At 43.3% G+C, this 19,580-nt stretch overlaps 1 long non-coding RNA gene across 1 annotated transcript; it reads right to left on the bottom strand.

The window, feature by feature from the left end:
• Positions 1-15,538: 15,538 nt before the first annotated feature.
• Positions 15,539-18,273, bottom strand: LOC112223170. Its single transcript, XR_002949253.1, has 5 exons — positions 18,106-18,273; positions 17,202-17,298; positions 16,900-16,984; positions 15,840-15,961; positions 15,539-15,656 (listed from the first exon to the last, which is right to left on the bottom strand). It is a non-coding gene; the product is annotated as an uncharacterized LOC112223170 (long non-coding RNA).
• Positions 18,274-19,580: the final 1,307 nt, after the last annotated feature.

Raw genomic sequence — 19,580 nt, 5'->3', positions numbered from 1 at the left:
ACTAAAGACTTAACATGTCCCACACACACACGCACAGTTGTGACGAGGGCACGACAGCGCCTCAGATCCTCAAACAGTTCTACAGCTGCACCATCGAGAGCATCTTGACTAGCTGCATCACTGCTTGATATGGCAAATGCAACACCCTTGACAGCAAAGCACTACAGAGGGTGATTCGGACAGCCCAGTACATTACTGGGGCCGAGCTTCCTGCCATTCCGGACCTCTATATCAGGCTGTGTCAGATGAAAGCGCTAAAGATTGCCAAAGACTCTGACCACCCAAGCCATAGACTGCTCACTCTGCTTCCGTCGAGCAAACCATACCGGAGCCATAAGACTGCTAAATAGTTCATTTCTGGTAATTTGGACTTTCTGCACTGACCCAATCTTGCAATGACTCTACACACACTCCCAAGACTATATATTACACATACTATATAAACTCTCACACACACACACACACACACACACACTACATTGATCTGGTACTGGTACTCCCTGTGTATATAGCTCCATTCTTGTGCATTTTTATCCTCGTGTTAGAAATGTTATTTTCCATTGTTTTTTTCTTGTCTTCCCACACACCTGTTTTCAATCCCATTCATTACCTGTTGTGTATTTAACCCTCTGTTTCCCCTCATGTCTTTGTCAGAGATTGTTCTATTGGGCTCACACGTCACCCTCCTCTGGCCATCCTGTGATAGGTCGGACGATGCTCTGTCTTGATGGGAGGTACTGGTGGCCCACTTTAGCTAAGGAAGTGAGGATTTATGTTTCCTCCTGCTCGGTGTGCGCCCAGTGCAAGGCTCCTAGACACCTGCCCAGAGGTAAGCTACAACCTTTACCCGTTCCTCAACGGCCGTGGTCGCACCTGTTGGTGGATTTTTTGACTGATCTTCCACCTTCACAGGGTTACACCATGATCCTGGTCATTGTGGATCGGTTTTCAAAGTCCTGTCGTCTCCTCCCTTTGCCTGGTCTCCCTACGGCCTTACAAACTGCACAGGCCCTGTTTACACACGGTTTCCGGCACTATGGGGTGCCTGAGGATATAGTGTCTGATCGGGGTCCCCAGTTCACATCAAGGGTCTGGAAGGCGTTCATGGAACGTCTGGGGATCTCGGTTAGTCTTACCTCATGTTTTCACCCCGAGTGTAATGGGCAGGTGGAGAGAGTTAACCAGGATGTGGGCGAAGTTCGTGCTCTGGGCAGAGATGGCCCAGAACTCGCTACGTCACTCCTCCACTAACCTTACTCCTTTTCAATGTGTATTAGGGTATCAGCCGGTTCTGGCTCCTTGGCATCAGAGTCAGACAGAGGCTCCTGCGGTGGACAATTGGTTTCGGCGCGCTGAGCAAACCTGGGAGGCAGCCCACGTCCACCTTCAGCGTGCCATGAGGTGCCAGAAAGTTGGCGCAGACTGTCGCCGCAGTGAGGCCACGGTGTTCGCACCAGGGGACAGGGTCTGGCTCTCGACCCGAAACCTGCCCCTCCGCCTGCTCTGCCGGAAGCTGGGTCCGCGGTTTGTGGGGCCGTTTAAAGTCCTGAGGAGAGTGAACGAGGTATGTTATAGATTACAAGTGCCCACTAATTACCGTATTAACCCCTCGTTCCATGTGTCTCTCCTCAGGCCGGTGGTGGTTGGCCCGCTCCTGGAGGCTGAAGTACGTGATGTTCCTCCGCCTCCTCTAGACATCGAGGGGGTCCCGGTGTACTCTGTTCGATCCATTTTGGATTCGAGAAGTCGGGCGAGGGGCCTTCAGTACCTCGTGGACTGGGTGGGGGACGGGCCGGAAGAGAGATGCTGGGTTCCGGTGGAGGACATGTTAGATCCTTCCATGTTAAAAGAATTCCACCGTCTCCGAAGTCATTGCCTCTCCTTGTTCGGGTGGTGCTCGGCGGTCGACGTCACAGGCCTTCTAGCCATCATTGATCCATTTTTCATTGGTTTTGTCTTGTCTTCCCACACACCTGTTTTCAATCCCATTCATTACCTGTTGTGTATTTAACCCTCTGTTTCCCCTCATGTCTTTGTCAGAGATTGTTTTATGTCTAGTGTTGTTTTATGTTGTATGGGTGCGCGACGGGTCCTCGTACCCATGTTCGTTTATGTGTGTACGTATTTAGTGTTTTGAGCATGTTAAGTGGAGTTATATTAAAAGACTCCATTTACACTCCGTTTGACTCTCCTGCGTCTGACTTCCCTGCCACCTATACACACGACTCTGACAATATCCCAACCAAAAGCCATGGATTACAGGCAACATCCGCATTAAACTAAAGGCTAGAGCTGCTGCTTTCAAGGAGCGGGACAATAATCCAGACGCTTATAAGAAATCCCGCTCTGACCTCCGACGAGCCATCCACAGGCAAAGCGTCAATAGAGGACTAAGATTGAATCCTACTACCCCGGCACTGACACTCATCGGATGTGGCAGGGCTTGCAAACTATCACGAGTTACAAATGGAAACACAAAAGCGGCTCTTCCTCATCAAAAGATTTGGCACGGGCCCTCAGATCCCTAAAAGGTTCTACAACTGCACCATTGAGAGCAACTTGACTGGCTGCATCACGGCTTGGTATGGCAACTGCTCTGTGCTACAGAGGGTAGTCCCTGTTGCTCCATACATTACTGGGGCCGAGCTCCCCGCCATCCAGGACCTCTATACCAGGCGGTGTGAGAGAAGGGCCCTAGAAATTGTCAAAGACATAAGCCACCCAAGTCATAGATTGTTCTCTCTGCTACTGCACGGCAAGCGGTACTGATGCACCAAATCTGGAACCAACAGGACCCTGAACAGCTTCTACCCACAAGCCATACGACTCCCTAATAGCTACCCGGACTATCTACATTGACCCACCCTTTGCACTCTTTTGACTCATCACATATGCTACTGCTTACTATCCATCCTGTTGCCTAGTCAATTTACTCCTACCTATATGTACATATCTACGTCAATAACCTTGTACCCCTGCAAATCAGCTCAGTACTGGTACCCTTGTATATAGCCAGGTAATCGTTACTGATTGTGTATTTATTCCTTGTGTTATTTTTTTCTATATTTTACATGTGACAAATAAAGTGTGATTTGATGTGCCCATTTTTTTTTTTAAATTTCAGAGAGAATGGTGTGGGAGTATCTTGTTTTGTGTCATCTCTAGTCTTTGAGCTAGCTCCTGTTGAGTAAAAGAGTAAAGAGACAGCTAAGAAGGCGTACATGATACATGGTGTTCAGCTTCACTTATCAATGTCAATACTTTTTAATACAGTGTCCCTGAGGGGCAAAGCAGCTAAACCACTTCCCATATTCACTTGTTTTTCTAAATGTTTTTTTAACATTGCCTGCTGTGTTGAAATATGTAATCTAATGTTTTGCTTTATAACCATATTAGGAGGTTGAGGGATTTTCAGAGTTGATTCCATCTCAAAGTAATTTTGGGGATTTAGCCACTTATTGCTTCCAAGCTAGCAGAGATCTGACAATCTGCCTTGCTATTCTCCGAGGCTAGTCTTGTCCTCCAGCATGACAGTTTATCTGACAGGACCCAAATGGAAAACATCTGGTATGGATCGGTGCTCTTGTTTTCAGTCACTTTGTCCAATCTAATACCCTCTGCTATTTCTCTAAACTCTCATCGACTGTGATGGAGACAGTATAGGATAGTATTCACCGGTAGGTTGATTAATAAATAGTGTTTTACCTTGGGAGTTGAGACTAAGCTACCGAATGTTCTTTGTCACAGCATCCCCATAACAAAAAAAGTTTCAAACAGCTATTAGTTACAAATGAAAGTACCCATGTTATGTATCACCATTATTTTAGGTATTGACGTCAACAAGTATTCATTTGAATAAGAATGAATCACAACGTCAAGGTTTTACCGAAAAATTCCAACATCTATCATTTATTTTTCTTTAAGTTTCTCTTCTTAATTCATTCTGCTAACTGTCATCCCATACTGAACACAAATATAAACACAACATGCAACAATTTCAACAATTTTACTGAGTTAGTTCATATAAGGAAATCAGTCAATTTAAATAAATTCATTAGGCCATAATCTATTGATTTCAGATGACTGGGTAGGGGAGCAGCCATGGGTAGGCCTGGGAGGGCATACGCCCACCCACTTGGGAGCCAGACCCAGCCACACAGAATTAGTTTTTCCCCACAAAAGGGCTTTTTTACAGACAAAGTTTCATCAGCTGTCAGGGTGGCTGGTCTCAGACGATCCCGCAACTACTGTAAAGTAGCCGGATGTGCAGGTCCTGGGCTAGCCGGGCACTTTTATTTCAGCTCATGAAACATGGGACCAACACTTTACATGTTGCGTTTATATTTTTGTTCAGTATGTGACCCCTGTGCTCAGGCCACCCAGTCGTGGTCAGATTATGGGAAAAGGAAATCAGTCTCCTGTGAAATGTCTCAATTCCCAGTGATGTAAATTTGCGAAGACCCACCTCGGCACGCTCTCCAAACTCCCATCAGTTGAGAGCGCTATGTTCCCTAATCAAAATGTTTGTTGTTGCTTTCACAAGTTAAAATGCATCTTTGTTAAATCGATATACCATATTATTCTACACCAGTTGCTAGCATTTCACCTTTTCCATACCGTTGATTGCAGCATTTGACATCAGGTTACATTTTCATTTGCGTTTTCTCACCTTTTGATTGGGCGCGATGTTTATAGTGCACAAGCATTTTTGCACAACTCACGAGGTAGAAGTTGATATGATCATTAGCTTTCAAAAAAGCATTTGTTTGCCGATTAGTCCCACGAACTGTCAGGTACCAGTCAGAGATGTGTCCACGCGCGAGCACATTCCCATAGAGATAAAGCCTTCCTGTGAGGATGCCAATATTATTAATCAGTTTACTATGAGCAGTGATTTAAATTATATACGTACGTTACTTTTATGATCAGGTTCTGATTACACTTACAAAATGTCTGCTTTAGACTAATGTTTACAATGTAAACATGGAATATGCCTTTTACAATCGTACACCAGTTATGAGGTTAAATGTCATTATACAGTATGTCTCATGAAGGGGCTTAGCGAATATAAGCACATGTTTTGGGCTTCTTGTGCAGATTTGGTTTGGTAATTGTGAGGAGAGGCTGATGGTAGCCTGTGACACCCCTAGCTTGGTGGATTAGACAGGTTTGCCTGCTACTTTTCATTGAAGTGAGAACTTTGTAAATACCTGTATATATATATATATATATTTTAATTTTTTAATGATTTTGTAAATATTGCTCATTGCACAACTGGACCACCTGATTAATCTGTATATAAAAAGTATTGATTTACACCTGATTCTGCCTGCCTGTTGAAAAAGTGCTTGCAATTACGACTGCTAAAAGGTCCCCATTGTCACGTTCTGACCTTAGTTCCATTGTTTTGTCTTTTGTTTAGTATGGTCAGGGCGTGAGTTTGGTGGGTTGTCTATGTTAGTTTGTCTATGATTTTCTATTTCTGTGTTTGGCCTAGTATGGTTCTCAATCAGAGGCAGCTGTCAATCGTTGTCCCTGATTGAGAACCATATTTAGGTAGCCTGTTTTCCATTGTGTTTTGTGGGTGGTTGTTTCCTGTTTAGTGTTTTTGTTTCACCTTTCAGGACTGTTTGTTTGTCTTGTTTGTTGTTTTGTCTAGTGTTGCATATTTCATTAAATAATATGAACACTTGCACCTTGGTCCTCCTCTCCTTCCCCAGACGACAAGTGTTACACCCATTTTACAAATGATTCCTTTTTCTGTGGCTTCCCTAAGGTGTCTACAGCCTTAGTAGTTAGACGTAGTTTCAGGCCTTTATTTTGAAGAATGAGCGTAAACGTCCACATTGCGTAAGTGGTCTGTTGTTGGCTCTCAGTGTGATTTTTGTGCAAAACAGAGAGGTAGCCATTTTTCCTGAAAAGCCAACTGTCCCGGTTGATATGTTATCGAATAGATATTTGAAAAACACCTTGAGGATTGATTATAAAAAACGTTTGCCATGTTTCTGTCGATATTATGGATATAAGTTGGAATTTTTGTCTGCGTTGTCGTGACCGCTATTTCCGGTGGATTCCTAGGCATAACGCATCAAACTAACAGAGGTATTTGGATATAAAAAATATTTTTAATGGACAAAAGGAATATTTGCTGTCTAACTGGGAGTCTCGTGAGTGAAAACATCCGAAGCTCATCAAAGGTAAACAATTCATTTGATTGCTTTTCTGATTTTCGTGACCAAGTTACCTGCCGCTAGGTGTACATAATGTTTTTCTAGTATATCGATAAACTTACACAAACGCTTGTATTGTTTTTGCTGTAAAGCATCATTTCAAAATCTGAGACGACAAGGTGATTAACAAAAGGCTAAACTGTGTTTCGCTATTTCACTTGTGATTTCATGAATATGAATATTTTCTAGTAAGATTATTTGACCGTTGCGCTGTGCTATTTAGCGTAGTTGATGACAATTATCCCAGATCCGGGATGGGTGGTTGCCTTTTAAACAGCTTGGAAAATTCCAGAAAATGATGTCATGGCTTTAGAAACTTCTGATACTCAAATGATGTCAATTTTCCTCAATTGAAGGTGAACCTGTGGATGTATTTCAAGGCCTACCTTCAAACTCAGTGCCTCTTTGCTTGGCATCATGGGAAAATCAAAAGAAATCAGCCAAGACCTCAGAAAAATGTTTTGTAGACCTCCACAAGTCTGGTTCATCCTTGGGAGCAATTTCCAAACACCTGAAGGTAAGACGTTCATCTGTACAAACAATAGTACGCAAGTATAAACACCATGGGACCATGCAGCCATCATACCGCTAAGGAAGGAGATGCGTTCTGTCTCCTAGAGATGAACGTACTTTGGTGCGAAAAATGGAAATCAATCCCAGAACAACAGCAAAGGACCTTGTGAAGATGCTGGAGGAAACAGGTACAAAATTATCTATAGCCACAGTAATACGAGTCCTATATCGACATAACCTGAAAGGCAGCTCAGCAAGGAAGAAGCCACTGCTCCAAAACCACCATAAAAATCCAGACTACGATTTGCAACTGCACATGGGGACAAAGATCCCCAAACAATGCTACCTTATATAATGTTTACATACCCTACATTATTCATCTCATATGCATACGTATATACTGTACTCTATATCATCGACTGCATCCTTATGTAATACATGTATCACTAGCCACTTTAACTATGCCACTTTGTTTACATACTCATCTCATATGTATATACTGTACTCGATATCAGCTACTGTATCTTGCCTATGCTGCTCTGTACCATCATTCATTCATATATCCTTATGTACATATTCTTTATCCCCTTACACTGTGTATAAGACAGTAGTTTTGGAATTGTTAGTTAGATTACTTGTTGGTTATTACTGCATTGTCGGAACTAGAAGCACAAGCATTTCGCTACACTCGCATTAACATCTGCTAACCATGTGTATGTGACAAATAAAATTTGATTTGATTTGATTTGAGATCGTACTTTTTGGAGAAATGTACTCTGGTCTGATGAAACAAAAATAGAACTGTTTGGTCATAACATCGTTTTGTTTGGAGGAAAAAGGAGGAGGCTTGCAAGCCGAAGAACACCATCCCAACCGTGAAGCACGGGGGTGGTAGCATCATGTTGTGGGTGTGCTTTGCTGCAGGAGGGACTGGTGCACTTCACAAAATAGATGGCATCATAAGAATGGAAAATGATCAGGAAGATCAGTCAGGAAGATAAGCTTGGTCGCAAATGGGTCTTCTAAATGGACAATGACCCCAAGCATACTTCCAAAGTTGTGGCAAAATGGCTTAAGGACAACAAAGTCAAGGTATTGGAGTGCCCATCACAAAGCCCTGACCTCAATCCTATAGAAAATTTGTGGTCAGAACTGAAAAAGCTTGTGCGAGCAAGGAGGCCTACAAACCTGACTCCGTTACACCAGCTCTGTCAGGAGGAATGGGCCAATATTCACCCAACTTATTGTTGGAAGCTTGTGGAAGGCTACCTGAAACGTTTGACCCTAGTTAAACAATTTAAAGGCAATGCTACCAAATATTAATTGAGTGTATGTAAACTTCTGACCCACTGGTAATGTGATGAAAGAAATAAAAGCTGAAATAAATAATTCTCTACTATTCTTCTGACATTTCACATTCTTAAAATAAAGTGGTGATCCTAACTGGCCCAAGACACAGCATTTTTACTAGGATTAAATGTCAGGAATTGTGAAAAATGTCAGGAATTGTGAAAAAGAGTTTAAATGTATTTGGCTAAGGTGTATGTAATCTTCCGACTTCAACTGTATGTATAGTGTGTGTGTTATTGTGTGTGTGTGTGTGTGTATGCATGTGTCTGTACCAATGTTTGTGTTGCTTCACAGTCCCCGCTGTTCCATAAGGTGTTTTTTTTAATCTGTTTTTTAAATCTAATTTTACTGCTTGCGTCAGTTGCTTGATGTGGAATAGGGTTCCATGTAGTCATGACTCTATGTAGTACAGTGTGTCTCCCATAGTCTGTCCTGGACTTGGGGACTGTGAAGAGACCCCTGGTAGCATGTCTTGTGGGGTATGCTTGGGTGTCCGAGCTGTGTGCCAGTAGTTCAGACAGACAGCTTGGTGCATTCAGCATGTCAATATCTCTCGTAAATAAAAGTAGTGATGAAGTCAATCTCTCCTCCACTTTCAGCCAGGAGAGATTGACATGCATATTATTAATATTAGCTCTCTGTGTACATCCAAGGTTCAGCTGTCCTTTTTTGTGGCACCTGACCACACGACTGAATAGTAGTCCAGGTATGACAAAGTACAGCCTATAGGACCTTCCTTATTGATAGTGTTGTAAAGAAGGCAGAGCATCGCTTTATTATAGACAGGCTTATCCCCATTTTAGCTACTACCGCATCAAGGATAACAGTGCGGTGTTGTTAATATAGCTGTCCAGTAGGTTACCACCACTTTTCCCAGTAGGAGAGAGTGGGGTATGTTCAGCCATGGTTTCTAGGAAACCATACAATTTTTAAAAATCATTTAACCAAATATTTAAGATGAGGTCATAATTTCATGGAGTCTGCGAAGGAAGAAAGCACATGGAAACAGTGGTAATGTAACGATCGTTGTCCTCCTCGGATGAGGAATAGGAAGGATCAGACCAAAACGCAGCGTGGTAAGTGTCCATGTTAATTTTAATAAATAAACTGAACACTGCAATAACCAAAAAAACAACAAAGAGAGAGAGTGACCGAAACGAAACAGTTCTGTAAGGTGAATACACACAAAACAGAAAACAACTACCCACAAACACAGGTGGGAACAGGCTACCTAAGTATGGTTCTCAATCAGAGACAATGATAGGCAGCTGCCTCTGATTGGGAACCATACCAGGCCAAACACAGAAATACAAAACATAGAATGCCCACCCCAACTCACGCCCTGACCAAACCAAAAATAGAGACATAAAAAAGGAACTAAGGTCAGGACGTGATAGGTAAGCAAGTTAGGTCCAGAAAACTGTTTTCACCAAGCCAAATTAACTTGTGTTAGAGGTTTCATGATGCTTGTATCTAAACCAAAGTAGACAATTTTAAGATTGTTCTATACATCATATGGGTTTCTCTTTAATCTTCAATATGTGGGCCTAAAGCTATCATGAAAGTGCATCCTTGTAGCTGTGTGGGCTAACATATTATCAACATGTTTTCCTTTGCGCCAATGGTTGGCAAGTTGAGCAAATTGAAGTGTTTTCTTCCAAGATGTAATGCAATGCATTATGTTAAGTGTTCAAAAAATGTAAAGACAAAAAAGTGATAATAAAGTTGAATTGTGTTTGGGAATAAAGCGGTAATATTTAATTCAGTACATACATTTGTAGGTTGCTTAGCTTACCCTGTCCCGCAGCTCAACTTAATCCATACCCACTGTCAATTGCAATGAGAGACCAGTTTCTTTTTAACAAGTTATGCCTTAAAAGCTAATGTTTACATGAATTATGATTACAGTGCATTTGGAAAGTATTCAGACCCCTTGACTTACCACATGTTGTAACGTTACAGCCTTATTCTAAAATGTATTCAATAGTTTTCCCCCCTCAGTCTACACACAATACCCCATAATGGCAAAGCAAAAAGAGGTTGTTCGGCCAAAGAGTTAATCCTTGGTTTCATCAGACCAGAGAATCAGGTTCGGAAAAAGTGTTCAGACCCCTTGACTTTGTTGCATTACAGCCTAATAATAAATTGGATACAAAACAAATAAAATAATCCTCAATCTAGACACAATGCCCCATGATGACAAAGCAAAAATAGGTTTTTAGAAATGATCAAAAATACAAAACTGAAATATCAATTATACATACATACATACATACATACATACATACATACATACATACATACATACATATACATACATACATACACTACCGTTCAAAAGTTTGGGGTCACTTAGAAATGTCCTTGATTTTTAAAGAAAAGCACATTTGTCTTTTTTTTCTTTGTTTCTGGACATTTTGAGCCTGTAGCGGAACCCACAAATGCTGATACTCCAGATACTCAACTAGTATAAAGAAGGACAGTTGTATTGCTTCTTTAGTTAGAACAACGGTTTTCACCTGTGCTAACATAATTTCATAAGGGTTTTCTAATGATCAATTAGCCTTTTAAAATTATAAACTTGGATTAGCTAACACAACGTGCCATTGGAACACAGAAGTGATGGTTGCTGATAATGGGCCTCTTTACGCCTATGTAGATATTCCATAAAAATAAAATCATCCGTTTCCAGCTACAATAGTCATTCACAACATTAAACAATGTCAACACTGTATTTCTGATCAATTTGATTTGGCTTTTCTTTCAAAAACAAGGACATTTATAAGTGACCCCAAACATTTGAACGGTACTGTAAGTATTCAGACCCTTACTCAGTACTTGTTGAAGCACCTCTGGCAGCGATTACAGCCTTGAGTCTTCTTGGGTATGATGCTACAATCTTGACACACCTGTATTTGGGGAGTTTCCCCCATCCTTTTCTGCAGGTTGGATTGGGAGCGTCGCTGAACAGCTATTTTCATGTCTCTCCAGAGATGTTCAATCAGGTTCAAGTCCGGGCTCTGGCTGGGCCACTCAAGGATATTCAGAGGCTTGTCCTGAAGCCACTCCTACTTTGTCTTGACTGTGTACTTAGGGCTGTTGTACTGTTGGAAGGTAAACCTTCACCCCAGTCTGAGGTCCTGAGCGCTCTGGAGTAGGTTTTTAATCAAGGATCTCTGTACTTTGCATTTCAAATGGTAGTTTAACTCTCACCCTTTTTACATGCATACACAAATATTTAAAGTTCGTAGATACATTTTTTTTTTTTTTTAAGAAATAGTATCTATAATGAAAATATATTTAATTCAAGATTCTTACCACATGCCATATCTTGCAGTCAAGGTGAAAGTGGAGATGTTGGTTAACTCACAGTGGAGTAGTTAATTGTATTTGGTTGAGTTTTATTAAGCGTGACAGTAGATTCTCCCCCGATTGCTCAGTTTGGCCGGGCGGCCAGCTCTAGGAAGAGTCTTTGTGGTTCCAAACTTCTGCCATTTAAGAATGATGGAGGCCACTGTGTTCTTGGGGACCTTCAATGCTGCAGACATGTTTTGGTACCCTTCCCCAGATCTGTGGCTCGACACAATCCTGTCTAGGAGCTCTACGGACAATTAATTCGACCTCGTGTCACGTTCTGACCTTTATTTCCTTTGTTTTGTATTTATTTAGTATGGTCAGGGCGTGAGTTGGGTGGGCAGTCTATGTTTGTTTTTCTATGTTTTGGGGCATTTCTATGTTTCGGCCTAGTATGGTTCTCAATCAGAGGCAGGTGTCATTAGTTGTCTCTGATTGAGAATCATACTTAGGTAGCCTGGGTTGCACTGTTTGTTTGTGGGTGATTGTCTATGTTGTAGCTTCACGGTTGTCATTTGTTTATTGTTTTGTATACAGTGTCAGTATTTTCTTTATTAAAGATTTACCATGGACACTTACCACGCCGCATTTTGGTCTGATCCTTCTCGCCTCTCCTCTTCAGATGAAGAGGAGGACGGCCGTGACAGAATCACCCACCCAACTCGGACCAAGCGGCGTGGTAAACAGCAGCGACGACAGCAGCAGCAGCAGCAACAACAGCGGCCAGCATCACAGGACTCCTGGACATGGGAGGAGATACTGAACGGAGAGGGACCCTGGGCACAGGCTGGGAAACATCGCCGTCCGAAATCAGAGCTGGAGGCAGCGAAAGCTGAGCGGTGGCGATATGAGGAGGCAGCACAGCAGTGCGACAGGTACGAGAGGCAGCCCCAAAATTTTTTTTGGGGGCAGACGAGGTGTGGTACTAAGCCAGGTAGCAGACCTGAGCTCACTCCTCGTGCTTATTATAAGCAGCGCATTACTGGTCAGGCACCGTGTTATGCGGTTAAGCGCACGGTGTCGCCAGTGCGCGCCCATAGCCCGGTGCGCTATAGGGCAGCCCCGAAAGTGCCGTGAGAGTGTGGGCATCGAGCCAGGGCGTATGGTGCCTGCTCAGCGGGTCTGGTCGCCGGTACGCAGGTTGGGTCCAGGTTATCCTGCGCCGGCTCTGCGTGCTGTGTCTCCGGGCGCTGGGAGGGTGCAGTGCGTCCTCTGCCTGCGCTCCGCTCGTGCCGGGCGAATGTGGGAGTGGAGCCTAAGGGAGAGGTGCGTGTAGTAAGCACTAGATCTCCCGTGCTTACCCACAGCCCGGTTCAACCTGTGCCTGCACTCTGGAGGGTCCGGGCTAGAGTAGTTGTCCAGCCTGGGGAAGTGGTGCCAAGGTTGCGCACCAGAGCTCCAGTGCTCCCCACAGCCCGGTCCTTCAGGTGCCTCCTAACACCAAGCCTCCTGAGGGTCTCCCCAGCCTGGTGGTTCCTGTGGCACCCCCACGCACCAGGCTGTCTCTCTGTCTCCTCCCTGCAGGTGGTCCTGTCTGTCCGGCGCCGCTGCCGGAGCCTCCCGCCTGTCCGGCGCTGCTGCCGGAGTCTCCCGCCTGTCCGGCGCTGCTGCCGGAGTCTCCCGCCTGTCCGGCGCTGCTGCCGGAGTCTCCCGCCTGTCCGGCGCTGCTGCCGGAGTCTCCCGCCTGTCCGGCGCCGCTGCCGGAGCCTCCCGCCTGTCCGGCGCCGCTGCCGGAGCCTCCCGCCTGTCCGGCGACGCTGCCGGAGCCTCCCGCCTGTCCGGAGCCTCCCGCCTGTCCGGCGCCGCTGCCGGAGCCTCCCGCCTGTCCGGCGCCGCTGCCGGAGCCTCCCGCCTGTCCGGAGCCTCCCGCCTGTCCGGCGCCGCTGCCGGAGCCTCCCGCCTGTCCGGCGCCGCTGCCGGAGCCTCCCGCCTGTCCGGCGCCGCTGCCGGAGCCTCCCGCCTGTCCGGAGCCTCCCGCCTGTCCGGCGCTGCTGCCGGAGCCTCCCGCCTGTCCGGAGCCTCCCGCCTGTCCGGCGCCGCTGCCGGAGTCTGAGGCGCCAGAGCCCGTCAGCCCAGAGGCGCCAGAGCCCCTCTGTCCAGAGGTTCTGCCCCTCTGTCCAGAGGTTCTGCCCCTCTGTCCAGAGCTTCTGCCCCTCTGTCCAGAGCTTCTGCCCCTCTGTCCAGAGCTTCTGCCCCTCTGTCCAGAGCTTCTGCCCCTCTGTCCAGTGGGGTCATTGAGAGGGGTGGCCATGGTGAGAAAGCCACGGAGGCGGACAATAAAGCGGACTAAGACAATGGTGAAGTGGGGTCCGCGTCCTGCGCCAGAGCCGCCACCGCGGACAGACGCCCACCCAGACCCTCCCCTATAGGTCAAGGTTTTGCGGCCGGAGTCCGCACCTTTGGGGGTACTGTCACGTTCTGACCTTTATTTCCTTTGTTTTGTATTTATTTAGTATGGTCAGGGCGTGAGTTGGGTGGGCAGTCTATGTTTGTTTTTCTATGTTTTGGGGCATTTCTATGTTTCGGCCTAGTATGGTTCTCAATCAGAGGCAGGTGTCATTAGTTGTCTCTGATTGAGAATCATACTTAGGTAGCCTGGGTTGCACTGTTTGTTTGTGGGTGATTGTCTATGTTGTAGCTTCACGGTTGTCATTTGTTTATTGTTTTGTATACAGTGTCAGTATTTTCTTTATTAAAGATTTACCATGGACACTTACCACGCCGCATTTTGGTCTGATCCTTCTCGCCTCTCCTCTTCAGATGAAGAGGAGGACGGCCGTGACATCATGGCTTGGTTTTTGCTCTGACATGCATTGTCAACTGTGGGACCTTATACAGACAGGCGTGTGCCTTTTCAAATCATGTCCAATCAATTGAATTTACCACAGGTGTACTCTAATCAAGTTGTAGAAACATCTCAAAGATGATCAATGGAAACAGGATGCATCGGAGGTCAATTTCGAGTCTCATAACAAATGGTCTGAATACTTATGTAAATAAGGTATGTTATTTATTTGTAAGAAATTTGCAAACATTTCTTAAAACCTGTTTTCTCTTTGTCATTATGCGGTATTGTGTGTAGATTGCAAATTGTTTTATTTAATCAATTTTAGAATAAGGCTGTAACGTAACAAAATGTGGAGAAATGGAAGGGGTCTGAATACTTTCTGAATGCACTATATATAGGAATGTTGTGTTAATATTTTCCACACACCTTTTCTCAGCCTGCCAATACTAAATCACTGCTTATCACAACTCTTTCCCTATCAATCAATCAAATGTATTTTTAAAGCCCTTTTTTTACATCAGTAGATGTCACAAAGTGCTTATACAGAAACCCAGCCTAGGACCCCAAACAGCAAGCAATGCAAATGTAGAAGCATGGAGGCAAGGAAAAACTCCCTAGAAACGCAGGAATTTAGGAAGAACCCTAGAGAGGAACCAGGCTCTGAGGGGTTGCCAGTCCTCTTCTGGCTGTGCCGGGTGGAGATAAGAGTACTGTACAAGGCCATTAAGGCCAGATTGCCTGGAATCCAAACTGATATGTTCCATTTGTGAAGTAAAATGATGGTGAAACATAATAGAATATCCGTTTGGATTACCCAGAACCTGTATTAAGTTGTTACACTGGCTTATACCTGATCTTCCAAGTTGACATTAATTTCCTGTTAGCCCATAGTGCCTTAAAACATCAAGCAACTGTTTCAACTTTATCTTGAAACAGTGTTAACTATAATATTGATGTTTGAGGTATATAGCAAACCTCCTACAGAAACCCTATGCTTAGACATTGTGATGTGTGGGAATGGACTGGCTGAGGCGCTACTACATGCTTCTTCACTACCTCCTCAGTCTTTTACAGCGTATCCCCATTCTGCAGACAGCTAATATTTTCACTATATACTGTTCAGATGTCTCCTCTGTTGTTTATCAAAGTGTCAAAAGTCACATTCAAACCACTGACATACAAAAGCTGTTAGAATTTGAAAAAGCATGAAACAGAAACATCAAGGCTAATCAGTAATCAACAACTCGCTGGCTAATCAATGATGTTTACAGACACAGTGAATGTTGGAAGCTTATTTCAAACACCATCAATAAACATTTATTCATGTATGCATTTATTTATCCATGTATCTATTAAATTTAGTCCCCCAGAAGCACTTGGATCAATCAAACGGTCCAGTGAGTTTGGATTTGCTCTTTTACCTGAAGTAATGAGATCAAATGTCATGTTCATTCAGCCATTCAATGCATTTTAAAATCGTAGTTTAACTCTCACCCTTTTTACATGCATACACAAATATTTCTTAAGTTCCTAAGTAACTTAACAATTAAAAAAACATAAATCTAAAATATATATATATATTTAATTTAATTCAAGATTCTTACCACATGCCTTATCCTGCAGTCAAAGTGAAAGTGGAGATTTTGTTGGCTAACTCACAGTGGAGTAGTTAATTGAATTTGGTTGAGTTTTGTTAAGCGTGACATAGTAGATTCCTCTGAGCCCCCTACTGATGGAATAAGCCAGATAAAGGGAGATAGGAAAAAATACATGGATGAGAAAGAGCACAGTCTGTTACCAGTCTACAGTATGCACGATCTAATAACTCTAGACCAAAACCAGTTTAATGCAAAGCAACATGAAAACAGAGAGATTATACATTCAAGGTAAAACAAAGGCATTATCAGCTCTTAGTAAGAAACCCTAATGATATCAATATGCCTTGATCTCTTGTTTTATATATTTTGTCATTTCCCCTGAGCTGTAGGCACTGAGCAATCTATGGTTAAAAAAAATACAGGAGAAACTAACTGAATGGGTCTGTGAAATGGAATAAAATGGTCAAAATAATCCCCTTGTCCACTCTTTGAAGTATAGGTCAGGGGTCATGGTAGAAGTGATGTGGCTTGCCTTGTAGAAAACCTTTTAGGAGTACTTTTAGCACTCTACCCTTCGTGAGCATGGTTTCTGTGCATCAGAGGGATATGCCAGTGAGGGTTGTGAGAACACGCGCACACAAGGTTGTGAGAACCGGAAAGAGATAATAAGTTATGGTTTCAACTTAAACTAGGCATTGTACAACTGGCAGCAACAACCTGAAATGGAAGTACAATGTTAAACTGAAGCACTAAAGAAAATATTACACTAAAGCACAATAAACAAAAGCAGGTCATGGCCAATTAATGAAAGATGAAAGTATCTAGGAATGTTCATCATCTGTGGGAAGTTGGCTTGAGCAGAGCTGTGGAGCAGGGCTTGAGCAGAACTTTCTGTTGGGCAGTTTGCTTGAGTGGACAAGGTCATTGATGTTATGGCCAAGAGAAACTCAGTCTGACAGACAGGTGCCCAGGAGCTCACCTTGCTGTTTTGGTCATTCACAGTTCCTCTGTAGTAGGTGCTTCTCCATAAGTATCTAGTCCACCATGGCCTAAGCGTAGCACCCACCTGTCACACATCAGCCATGGTCCAGGAAAGTCCCCAGCAGCCTCAGCCATCACTTCTCCGCACACAGTCCTTATCCTTCCAGGAACTGGCAGGGGAAACCAAAAACCAGGGGTTGTCCAGGTGAAATTTGAATAAAAACATTAGCCAGCTAGTTAACCGGCCCAACAAACAGACCTGCCATCACTGTCCTGCAACTGAATTAGTCGAGATCGCAGGTTATATGTGGTCAAAACTCTGATAGAATTGTTTTATTTGAAAAATGCACACAAAAAAACCTGCAAATAATTATGTACAAAACATACCCACTCTTGTCCTAGGCAGCTTGAGGATCCAACATTCCAGGATGATCAAAGATTGAAGTAACCAGCTCAAGGTTGAACTGCCTTTAGAAAAATTGTACTAAAATGCAGTAAGAGAGTGCAGCACACAGCAATGTTCCATCACAATAGAGCTCCAATAGAACATACAGTGGCAAGAAAAAGAATGTGAACCCTTTGGAATGACCTGAATTTCTGCATAAATTGGTCATAAAATTTCATCTGATCTTCGTATAAGTCACAACAATAGACAAACACAGTGTGCCTAAACTAATAGCACACATTGTATTTTTCTTGTCTATATTCAATATATCATCTACAGTGTATATTGGAAAAACTATGTGAACCCCTAGGCTAATGACCTCTCCAAAAACGAATTGGAGTCAGCTAACCTGGAGTCCAATCAATGAGGCGAGATTAGAGATGTTGGTTAGAGCTGCGTTGCCCTATAAAAAAACTCACAAGATGTGAGTTTGCTATTCACAAGAAGCATTGCCTGATGTGAACCATGCCTTGAACAAAAGAGATCGCAGAAGACCTAATATTAAGAATTGTTGACTTGCATGACACTGGAAAGGGTTACAAAATTATCTCTAAAAGCCATGATGTTCATCAGTCCATGGTAAGACAAATTGTCTATAAATGGAGAAAGTTCAGCATGGTTGCTACTCTTCAAAGGAGTGGCCATCCTGCAAAGATGACTGCAAGAGCACAGCTCAGAATGCTGAATGAGGTTAAGAAGAATCCTAGAGTGTCAGCTAAAGACTTACAGAAATCTCAGGAACATGGTAATATCTCTGACGAGTCTACGATTCGTAAAACATTAAACAAGAAAGGTGTTCATGGGAGGACACCACATAAGAAAAAGGAATGTCAGAACAGTACAAACCTGTGATAGTGTGTGATGAAGCTGGCTGTTTCTTGTCGTTTTTCAAAAGTAGACTCAAAATCCTGAGTTTTAGTACCAATAAATACTCAGACATAAAACATGCACGTTATGATAGCTAAAACAAGAATAAAAGGTCAAACGAATAAGTGTAAAAATGTGCAAACACTACTTTAATCCTTTTATTCCCTGAAACAATGTACCTCCCCAAACATTTATCCACCTGCATTTAATCAGTAGGCCAAATTGGTGGGATGACTTTAAATTAACAGCATTAGCCTGTGTCTCTGTGTGTGAGAGGTGAGGGTCTCATCCTTACAAAGTTTTTGTGCAGTAAATGGAACACACAGTATTGGTGAGCAGCAGGTTCCAGTGTTTTTTTTTTACCCTTATTTTACCAGGTAAGTTGACTGAGAACACATTCTCATTTACAGCAACTACCTTGGAAATAGTTACAAAACATTGTGAATGTATGCCCCGGTCGATAGCGTCGCAGCTGAGGCCAATTAGGTTTGCATGCAAGGTAATGCTGAGTGCTGTGCCGAAAGAACAGGCAGACTAAGGCTGCATTTAGACAGGCAGCTCAATGCTGATATTTTTTCCCCTAATTGGTCTTTGACCAATCACATCAGATCTTTTCACATCAGATATTTTTCAGAACCTGATCTGATTGTTCAAATTAGTAAAACATAGATCAGAATTGGGTTGCCTAAGGGCTGGATTCAATCCGTGTCGCAGAAGTATCGCGGAAGATCTGTGTTATAGCTCGATTGAAATGTAAAGGCAATGTTTCCGCATTCGTGGAGACTGCATACACGGTAAACGCTGCATATGTCGGCTCAATCAGAAATGACTTTTACATTTTAACCTTGATCTTTCACAACACTTTTGCGATACAAATTGAATCCAGACCTAAATGTGTAGCCAGTTACAGGGCTAGGGATGCCTTTGAGCTCTCTTAACCCTGTATAAACATACAGAGAAAATTGGAGCTCAGAGAATACCAGACTGTACTGTAGAAAAATACAGGAGCTTCAATGTCAAAGCGGAAATATCATAACAGGTTTACCAATTGCTCAATAAAACGTGGGTTTAGCTTTTAAATGTGGTGTCTTGGATGATTCATATGACAGTACTGTACCATTTCTACTGTAGACATTCTATAACTGTTCACCTGGCAAGTGAGGGAATTTGAAAATAACAGATTCAACTGACAGACCACTATTTCAAAGCAATCAGCAAGACCTGGACATAGTTCTAAAAGTCCAGGAACTTATTTCATAGAACTGTTCAACTATACCACGAGGTGATTGTGCTTTGTGAAGTCATTGGATAATAACACAGGATTGCATATGAGTAGCATATGATCACATCAGTGGAGGCTGGTGGTAGGAGCTATAGGAGGACAGGCTCATTGTAATGGCTGGAATGGAATAAATGGAATGGTATCAAACACATCTAAATGACAATACATGCAT

This window comes from Oncorhynchus tshawytscha, linkage group LG02 (genome assembly GCF_018296145.1).
Source record: "Oncorhynchus tshawytscha isolate Ot180627B linkage group LG02, Otsh_v2.0, whole genome shotgun sequence".
Lineage (NCBI taxonomy): Eukaryota > Metazoa > Chordata > Actinopteri > Salmoniformes > Salmonidae > Oncorhynchus > Oncorhynchus tshawytscha.
This window is presented reverse-complemented; position numbering and strand designations above follow the sequence as displayed.